The sequence below is a fragment of the Pelmatolapia mariae genome, linkage group LG7, assembly GCF_036321145.2.
Source record: "Pelmatolapia mariae isolate MD_Pm_ZW linkage group LG7, Pm_UMD_F_2, whole genome shotgun sequence".
NCBI classification, from domain to species: domain Eukaryota; kingdom Metazoa; phylum Chordata; class Actinopteri; order Cichliformes; family Cichlidae; genus Pelmatolapia; species Pelmatolapia mariae.
The window spans coordinates 29,086,225-29,096,738 of record NC_086233.1 but is presented as its reverse complement, the minus strand read 5'-3'; the positions used below and the strand labels follow the sequence as shown (position 1 = coordinate 29,096,738).

The window sequence follows — 10,514 nt, the reverse complement described above, 5'->3', positions numbered from 1 at the left end:
ATACGTTTTGGAGTCACGAAGCTTTCAGATAGTCGGACGCTGTTCTCAAAGGAGTTATTGGAAACGGCACCGCCACAGTGACACGAAAAAGATTGACGCAACATACACATCAGAAGCGGTAGGACACGCAGATTCACTCTGTGTATTATTGAATGTTTTGAACACAGTTTGTGTCACCGCTTGTCCATTGGGTACATTGGTTTGCGTTGTGTGCTTGCATGTGCTTGATTTGGCAAGCTGGAGGAAGCTGGTCTGATTTTGACAGCTTGTGACGCTGTGGATACTGCGCATTGTTTGCACGTAAGAAAAGCATTGGATATGACGTGGTTGAAATGACAATAAAAGCCAATTGACTTGACCATCTCAACTTTTTCCTTTTATTGGCTTCTTCTTTGCCGCTCTAAAATCAAATCAAATCACTTTTATTGTCACATCACATGTGCAGGTACACTGGTACAGTACATGTGAGTGAAATTCTTGTGTGCGAGCTTCACAAGCAACAGAGTTGTGCAAAATACAATAATGTAAAACAAGCAAAATATAAAAATGGCTAATCTAAAAAGTAATAAATATATGTTCAATATGTAAAGGTATATACATTACTGAATGTGTATACTAAATTTGTTTTTCTACGTGTGTGTGTTTGAGTGTGTATATAGTGTGTATATACATGTTTTACAAATGAAATAAAGTAAACAATAAAATAAGATATATAAAATATACAGAGGTTGGTATGTGCAAAACAGTGGTATTTATATACAGTATGGAGTGCATAATGTTGAAGTTCCAGTAGTGAGGGTGAGGTGTCTATGAAGTGTTCAGCAGTCTGATGGCCTGATGGAAAAAGCTGTCTCTCAGTCTGCTGGTACGGGACCGGATGCTGCAGAACCTCCTTCCTGATGGTAGTAGTCTGAACAGTTTATGGCTGGGGTGACTGGAGTCCTTGATGATCCTCCCCGCTTTCCTCAGGCACCGCTTCCTGTAGATGTCTTGGAGGGAGGGAAGCTCACCTCCAATTATCCGTTCAGCACACCGCACTACTCTCTGGAGAGCTTTGCGGTTGTGAGCGGTGCTGTTGCCGTACCAGGTGGTGATGCATCCAGTGAGGATGCTCTCAATGGCACAGCGATAGAAGGTCCTGAGGATGCGGGGGCTCATGCCGAATCTTTTCAGTCTCCTGAGAAAGAAGAGGCGCTGCTGCGCCTTCTTCACTGTTTTGTTTATGTGTACTGACCACGTAAGATCCTCAGCCAGATGTACACCAAGGAAGCGGAAGCTGCTCACTCTCTCCACAGCGGCGCCATTGGTGGTGATGGGGGTGTGTACTCCTCTGCACCTCCGGAAGTCCACTATCAACTCCTTTGTCTTTGCGACGTTGAGGGTGAGATGGTTGTCTTGACACCAGTGGGTCAGGGCGCTGACCTCCTCCCTGTAGGCCGTCTCATCACCGTTGGTAATAAGACCCACCACTGTAGTGTCGTCCGCAAACTTCACAATGATGTTGGAGTTTCTAGTGGCCGTGCAGTCGTAGGTGTAGAGTGAGTACAGGAGAGGGCTCAGTACACACCCCTGTGGAGCACCAGTGTTCAGTGTGATGGGGGATGAGGTGGTGCTGCCCAGTCTGACCACTTGGCGTCTGTCAGACAGGAAGTTAAGGATCCAGCTGCCGAGGGAGCTGCTCAGTCCTAGATCCTGCAGTTTCCTGTCCAGCTTCGAGGGAACGATGGTGTTGAATGCTGAGCTGTAATCTACAAACAGCATTCTCACATACGTGTCTCTCTTCTCCAGGTGTGACAGGGCAGCATGGAGTGTCAGGGCTATGGCATCATCAGTGGACCTGTTGTGGCGGTATGCGAACTGTAGAGGGTCCAGTGAGTCGGGTAGTGCAGAGCAGATGAAGTCCCTGACCAGCTTCTCGAAGCATTTGCTCACGATGGGGGTCAGGGCTACGGGTCGCCAGTCGTTCAATGAGGAGATGGTGGAGGATTTGGGTACAGGGACGATGGTGGCCATTTTGAAGCAGGCTGGGACTACAGACAGAGAGAGGGAAAGGTTGAAGATGTGTGTAAACACTCCAGCCAGCTGAGCCGCGCATGACTTGAGGACGCGGCCGGGAATCCCGTCCGGACCAGTAGCTTTGCGTGCGTTCACCCTCCTGAAGCACTTCCGCACATCCTCCTCAGACACAGTGTGCGCACTGACGTCATCCGCGGTGCGCACACTGTCCGGTCTCGTGGTGTTCGCTGTGTCGAATCTAGCGTAGAATACGTTTAGATCCTCACACAGAGAGGCCGTGGTCTGCGGTGTGCTGGTTTTCCCTCTAAAGTCTGTGATCGTGTTTAGTCCCTGCCACATACTCCGAGGGTTGTCAAAATGTTGCTCCACCCTGTCCCTGTACTCACGTTTGGCTGCTTTGATCGTCTTCCGGAGTTGGTAATGTGCGTGTTTGTAGTCCGATGTGTTCGCGGAGGCAAAAGCGGTGCTCCGTGCCGCCAGTGCTGTGCGAACATCTCTGTTAATCCAGGGTTTTTGATTTGGGAAGGATTTAACTGTTCTGGATGGGACGACATCTTCCACGCATTTTCTGATAAATCCGCAGACTGAGTCTGTGTACTCATCAATGTCTTTAGCAGCCACGTGAAACATTTCCCAGTCCGCGTGATCAAAACAGTCCCGCAGCGTAGACTCCGATTGGTCCGACCAACGGTGCACCGCCCTCAGGGTTGGAGCTTCCTGTTTCAGCTTCTGCCTGTAGGCGGGCAGGAGCAGGATGGAGCGGTGATCTGATTGGCCGAATGGGGCGCGGGGGAGGGCTTTGTATGCATCCCGGAAAGAGGTGTAGCAGTGGTCAAGAAGCCGGTCTCCACGAGTGCTGAAATGGATGTGTTGGTGGAGTTTTTGTGAGACTTTCTTCAGGTTACCCTTATTAAAGTCCCCGGTCGTGATAAACGCCGCCTCTGGGTGTGCGGTTTCCTCACTGCTGATCGCGCTGTACAGTTCCCTGAGTGCTCGGTCAGTGTCAGCTTGTGGGGGAATGTAAACAGCCGTAATAATCACTGCTGTGAATTCCCTCGGTAGCCAGAATGGCCGGCACTTAATCATCAGGTACTCCAGGTCCGGTGAGCAGAAAGATTTGACCGGGTGCACGTTCGCATAATCACACCAGCTGTTGTTGATCATGAAACATACACCACCGCCTCTGCTTTTCCCAGTAAGCTCCTGTGATCTGTCCGCGCGGTGCACAGAGAACCCCGGTAGTTGTATTGCGGAGTCCGGTACCTTGTCCGATAGCCAGGTTTCTGTGAGGCAGATCACGCAGCAGTCCCGCATCTCTCGCTGGAATGAGATCCGTGCCCGAAGCTCGCACAGCTTGTTCTCCAGAGACTGCACATTAGCCAGTAATAAACTGGGTAACGGTGGTCTGTTAGTGCGCCGTCTCAGTCGAACCAGAACGCCAGATCTTCTCCCTCTGCGTCGGCGTTTGCGGCCTCCACGGGCCCAGAACAAGGCGTCTCAGGTGGGATGAATGGGGGGTCTGCAAACGGAGGGTCCGTGTTGCAAAACTTGAACTCCGGAAAGTGATGAGAAAGTCCATCTTTTATGTCCAGTAAGGTTTGTCGGTCGTACACAAGGAGACATGTGCTACTCGTGAAAAAATAAAGAAAAAGTAAAATTAAACACAAAAAACAGCTGTTGCTTGGGGGAGCTCGCGACGAGGCTGCCATACTCGGCGCCATCTTAAAAAAAGGGGCTCTACCCGGAAGCGCAGCAGCCTGGAGACCACTCTTCAGTGTGGATGTTGTGACTGGTGTTTGGTGGAAAACATAAAGTAAAGCTGTTAGTTTAAGACCTGTGGGACTTTTATGTACTCCCGGGTCATTCCATCTCAGTCCATCAAACATTTCCATCAAGACTGTGATCACCAGTCTGTCTTGAATTAATTCCAGGGAAAGATGCACTAATTACTAGGAAATGTGCAGAAACGCCAGGACCTTATTTTCATTAGTTTTCTCCAATTTCAAGTGTTTTTTATCGTTGTATTAATATTCGATTATTTAGAAAACTGTCATAAGGGAGGAACGGACTCAGGCATAGAGCAGCTGAATTCAGAATAAAAGTCCCAAGTTTATTAACAACAACACGAGATGAAACTATATACAGTGCACAGGGCTGGGATTTCCAGGGATGCAAGGGAAACGGTTCCAAAACACACCACACGTCCGCTCCTCACTCTCCACTTTCACAATCCTGTTCACCACTCACGCTCTCCTTTGCTCCACACCTCACTGCCAGACTCAGGAGAACAGATCAAGAAACAGAAATGGGTCCAGGAATCTATATACAAGAAAACGTAGTTACAACAGACTAGTACTAGTAACAGGGCTGTACTGACGAGTGCTACTCAGCAAACCAGCGAAAAAAATTCTTCTTCTTCTTCTTCTTCTTCTTGTGCTTCTTCGTCTACATTTTAATGGCGGTTGCAAACAACTTTTAGTTGCATTATCGCCACCTTCTGGACTGGAGTGTGGGTCGGAGAGGTTTCTCCGCCTCCGTTTATCTCAGATAAACACCTGTCATTCTTAAAAATCCAAACACTACCCTATAGATTACATCCCCTGTACTCCTTCGAAATATGTCAGATAACTGAATGTTGTTTTACAGTTTTTTTTCTTGTTTACTTTAACCTCCCAAGACCCGAACTCTGCCACAACATGCATTTTTAATTTCTCTTGGATATTTGTGCATATTGGGGCCCAATGAATGTAAAAACAAAGAATTTCCAGATTTTTACCTTAGTTTTTGTTTTTTAAAAAATGAGAGCCACAAATGAGGATATTCATTTAAAATGTTGATAGAACAGTAGCAGTATAATGTCCTTGTAAGTAGATATCAGGCCCGTGTAGAGCAAATTTGGATATTTTGGTCTAAATAACGCAAGATGTGATGTCCACATATGTGGACGGCAGGTCCTAGGAGGTTAATAAATAAATTCAACTCATCCAGGTTCACTGTGTGGCTTGGCCACACACACACACACACACACACACACACACACACACACACACACACACACATTGTCTATAGGACGATTACTTCATCCTAAGTCACTGAAAAATTAGTTATAGCAGGCTGATGTTCATGTGACGTTCTGGCCAGTCTGAAACCATTTACTTGGCAGTAAATGACACAGTGGCCAAAATGTAAAACTGTTCATTTAAATAAATAAACAAAGCAGTAGGGAATTTTTAAATATTTGTTTTCTTTATTTTGATTTGCAAATAACTACATTTGATGTTTTTCCGCAGTTTTTTTTAGTGCTCTTCATCAAGTGAACCCCTCACCTGAAGTTTTTCACTTCAAGCCAATTAATTTCAATCCAATTGGATTGAAATTATCAACCCCAACAATCAAATGATCCCCTATGAGCAAGCACTAGGCAACTGTGGAAAGGAAAAACTCCCTTTTAACAGGAAGAAACCTATGACAGAACCAGGCTCAGGGAGGGGCAGCCATCTGCCATGACTGGTTGGGAGATGAGGAGCCAAAAACATAAAAGAGAGCACAGCATATTTCCTTAAGATCTGAGTACAGGCTTTTCATTATTTTCAGTTTTGATTTTCTTATTTACTCGAAGGGCATGAACCTTTAGCTGCAGATTGTAATTTTCTGCCTAATTTTTTCTGACGATCATACAGGGCCGCTCTGAGACTTCTCATCTCTTTTTGATATTCCTCCATCAGATGTTCCAGATGGGCCACTTTATCATCGAGGTTGTCTTCAATCTCATCTGAAACTAATCTCTCTTTTTCAAGGTCTTCTGATGATAATTGATGATAATTCTTTTCGAGCTTTAGAGTGTTCATCTCCAACTGGAGATCTTTAATTTTCTGTTTAAGCTCTATATGCTCAGATAGTTCTCTCTCCACTGACTTATACACTCTGCGTAAATTCAGATGGCCAAAAATCTTTGAGAATCCCCAATAAGCTGCAGGAGCAAGAAGGCCCAGTGTGGCAATACCTAAACCTATGTCAAGTAGGCGTTTGGCACCACGACGCCATGAACCACTAGTCTGAACCTCGTCAGCAGGTGGTTCAGAGGCAGGACTCTCTGAACTGCCTGCTGTGGCAAGATGTAAACCTACTTCAAGTAGGCGTTTGGCACCACGACGCCATGAACCACTAGTCTGAACCTCATTAGGAGGTGGTTCGGAGACAGGAGTCTCAACTTCCTCAGGTTCAAGAGGAGGATTCTCCAGCTGCAGAAGTTCATCAGCGATCTGACATTCCTCTTGCACATTGTTCACATTAGCCGATACATTTTGTTTTTGCACCATACTGAGCACATCCTTAAGATCTTGGGCCGTCTGTAGCCTTGTTTCTAAAATTTTATAAAGGTCATCTATCAGTTCCCACTTGTACACAATTTCCCTGTACTGTCTTTCTATTATTTCATTATTTTGAATTATTAAATGCTGAGCTTCTCCTGCTTGGCACTCAAGATTTTCTAAAGCAGCAATGCTCCTTTTCTGCTTAAATAGAAACGCTTGCTTTTTTTGAATCTCATGCAGATGCATCTGAATGGTTTTAATCTCTGCCCTGTTCTGTTTTGTTATTATTTCATTGTTTTTAAGTATTAAACCCTGTGCTTCTGCCACTTTGCACTCAAGATTTTCCAAAGCTTTCCTGAGATTTGTGTTATCTATCTTTTCTCCATCTCTCTCACTTTCAACATTGGAAAGCTCAGCAGTAATGCTTCTGTTCTGCTCAAGGAGAAATTCTTCCTTTTCCTGAAGCTCATGGAGCTTCAGATTAATGTTTTTAATCTCTGCTGTGTTCTGTCTTTCTATTATTACATTATTTTTAATTATGAAAAACTGAGCTTCTCCCACTTGGCGTTCAAGACTTTCTAAGCCAGCAATGCTCATTTCCTGCTTAAGGAGAAACTCTTGTCTTTTCTGAATCTCATGCAGATGCATCTTAATTGTTTTAATATTTGCCTGCATTCTTGTCTTATGAGATACCTGTGCCTCAGTCTGTCTTTGTGATGAATTATTGAATCTTTCCTGTGACATTTCTTTAAAAACTTTACACAAAGTGTCAAAAGAAAAAAAAGAACGCTTGTTGAATTCTTTAAATGTAAAAGTATTCCCTTTCTCAAAGAATACTAGTTTGCGAGAACAAATCGCCGTTTCTGAAAATGCTCCAAGTGAAACTGTGTTTAGGAAGGTGAAAGTGGGGTATTTAAGCATTTCTGTGGCGGCGACAGTGACGTCAGCGCTTTGATCTTCTTTGATCTTCTCATACAAAAGCGCTGACGTCACTGTCGCTGGAACCCATCAAAGTGGAGCGTTTGCATTCCGCGCATGCTCAGATCATGCGTATTGAAATGAACGGGAGTGTGTTTGGGTTTCAATTGTTTACCTCTGTTTTAGCCATTGCTTAGGCTTCGGTTCTTTGTTGTGCAAGAAAAACAACACCACCGCAACTATAAAAGTGTATTTTTAATTTTTATATTTGTTAAGCTTGAACAGCGAACGTTTCCTTTGTTTGTTTTTCCACTGAGCGTCAAGAGCAGACCGATGTTATTTGGTGCGTAAACAAAAACTCCAGTCAGTTTAGACCCATGGAGTCGGCTTTAGGTCTGAGCTTTAATTATGTTTACATTTTGATTTCTAAAAGACAATATACTAGTTATATAAGAAAAAAAGTGCTAAGTTTGATGAAAATAAGTTGTATTCCAAAACTGACGGATCATTTAAGTGAAAATAAATGAATGGGTTTTTTTTTTTTTTGCGCTAGTAAAGTTGTGGAGTTGTATTTTGTCTCGCATCAATTATATCGTCAGTTATATCGTTATCGCAAATTTTCAAATACATATGGTGATAATTATTTTTGGCCATATCGCCCTGCTCTAGTCTTTAACTTCCCTTAAGTAGAGTGGCAGTGGATGTGGGTTGGAGATGCAATGAGCTTGAACCTGCAGGCGACCATCTTCACTGACCACACCATCTGTGACGGAGGACCCATCTCTCCTGTTGTCCTGCAAGCAAACAATCATATTTTTTGGAACATGAACTTAATTGCTTTCTTAAAATATTTTTTTCTGCATTTGGTATAGAACAGACTCAAATTTAGACAATCTCAGGCTCCCTCCCCACTGGAGAGTTGACATTCAATGTCCCAATTGTCAGTCTGGATAGCCCTGACCACCAACCAACACTACTACGAGTTCAAAATATTGGGGATGGATACAAGAGGAAAACCAAAATAACAACACTGGTCCGGCCGGGTCAAGTCAAAACGATGATTTTAATGCACACATGTGGGAGATGAATACGGCGCGCCGACAGCATCGATCTCTCACCGAAAACCACAGAACAATAGTTTTTATGAACCTCAGGGTATTAGAACGCCCCCTCATGCGTAAAGTAGGTACAATACAATCAATGTTGACAACTTTTAACACATTAAAAGAACATCTTCCTCTTCCCGAGGCCAGATCCTTCCCAGTAATCTTCTAACTCTGCTTATCCCCTGGAACAAACAGTCTCTCCTGCAAGCACAATCAAACAGCTACAAGGCCTTGCAAACTGTTTTCTAAATATTTGAACTCTCCCCTTCACATGAGTTTAACTACTGCTTGTGTGTGTGCGTGTGTGCCTCGACCTCAGCATTCACTCTGTCTGTAAGGACAGAGGCCAACTCTTCATATGTGGAATAACCTAACTGAAACCATACAGGTAATATGTTGAATAAATTTTCTAATCAAATGCCACTACTCAAAGCTTAATAAAAGAATATAAATGAATAAAGGATAATGATGCATAACATGGTATATGTGTTTTGTAAGCGTGTGCGGCCTTCTACGCTCTGAGCCACTTCCCTCAATAGATCAGTCAGACATCCCGCTGACTGTAGCTTTTAACCCTTACTGACTTGAGCACAACTCCATAATAAGCACCAGGCGGCAATATGTATAAAGATGATCATGGTTACACCTGCAATGAAAGATTATATGATTATACTAACACCTGTAAATAGAAGATTAACATGAGGTTATAACAGTCACTGTCATCCCAACTTTAATGTAATGTCAATAGCTTCAATAAATGCTTTAATGTAATGCTTATTACATATGATTCTGATGCAATGATAAAATAACAGTAAAATATATTTTCTCAACACACAATAATGTCATGAAAGCATCATTTTAAAAAGGGCTATGCAAACATGGCCAATAACTTTCATTCTAATGATGTGCAAAATGATTTGGGCACAAAACAAATTTTGCTGTTAGAAAACTTGCAGACTTCACTATATACAGTGTAAACCCTCTAAACTAAGTTTGGGGGATGTGATCTTTCAAGAAATGCAGACCAAACTGTTGTTGTTTGTTTACTTACACAGCATGTCTTGTAGAATTAACTGGAGTCACAGCAACAGCATAGTGCAGTCATATCTCAAGTCTAATAACAGAAGACAGGAAAAGATCAGTAAAGAAACAACTTTCCCAAACCATAGCAAAATTAAACAATAAGTAAAACAGGCTGATCTAAAGTATGATTAAAGTTCAGCCTGATTAATATAAATCTCACTGACAGTTGCTAATATATTGGAAAACCAAAACACTGAGTTGATTTCTTTTTGTCCAACAACAGGAGTGCTGGTCCCGAGCCTCAAAGACAGTAAGAAGCAAGCAGAGGGAGAAAAAAACAGAACATTTTTCAGAAACTGATTTCATCCTTAATGGCTGTGCAATCACGGGCGACCGTGGCTCAGGGGGTTGGGAAGGGCACCTGTAACCGGAAGGTCGCCGGTTCGATCCCCGGCCTCTGTCCTGGTCGTTGTGTCCTTGGGCAAGACACTTTACCCTACCGCCTACTGGTGTTGGCCAGAGGGATATGGCAGCCTCGCTTCTGTCAGTCTGCCCCAGAGCAGCTGTGGCTACAACCGTAGCTTGCCTCCACCAGTGTGTGAATGTGAGCGTAAATGAATAATGGCATTGTAAAGCGCTTTCGGTGCCTTAAAGCTCACAAAACTATTTCCACAACCACCAAACAGCAAATGAGAGCAGGGACCCGACGCATCAGAATCAGCTTTGTCTTTCTCGGCTTTCTCACCCGATGATAACATCTTGAGCTGACGCTTCTCCAGGTTTGATCAACATATTCCATAACAAATGCTGGCACTATGAACATGCGGACTGATCCGCGAGGGAGAAGGACGGTAGTGACCTGGCATTTTCAAAACACATCTTTCATCCTTCCGCAGTGAGAAGCAAAACTTCCAGCTTACTTAGTATTTTCTAAATTAAGACAACTCAAATAAATTGAGTTTATCAGCATTTTTGCATAAAAAGTACTGGTAACTTTTGACCAGTTGGTCTTCCTCGTATACGAGAAACAGCCAATGATGCTGCCAAAATGCTGCTGTAACAAAGACTTTCTGAATCCTGCTTCTGAAGTCATGTGTAGGCAACTCCTCACAGGTTCTCTTGGTTGTCCTTTTGTGTA

At 43.6% G+C, this 10,514-nt stretch overlaps 1 long non-coding RNA gene across 1 annotated transcript; it reads right to left on the bottom strand.

Annotated features, from left to right (window-relative positions):
- Positions 1-7,819: 7,819 nt before the first annotated feature.
- LOC134630944 (uncharacterized) lies at positions 7,820-10,207 on the bottom strand. The gene is made up of 3 exons (XR_010094330.1): positions 10,122-10,207; positions 9,405-9,467; positions 7,820-8,041 (listed from the first exon to the last, which is right to left on the bottom strand). It is a non-coding gene; the product is annotated as an uncharacterized LOC134630944 (long non-coding RNA).
- Positions 10,208-10,514: the final 307 nt, after the last annotated feature.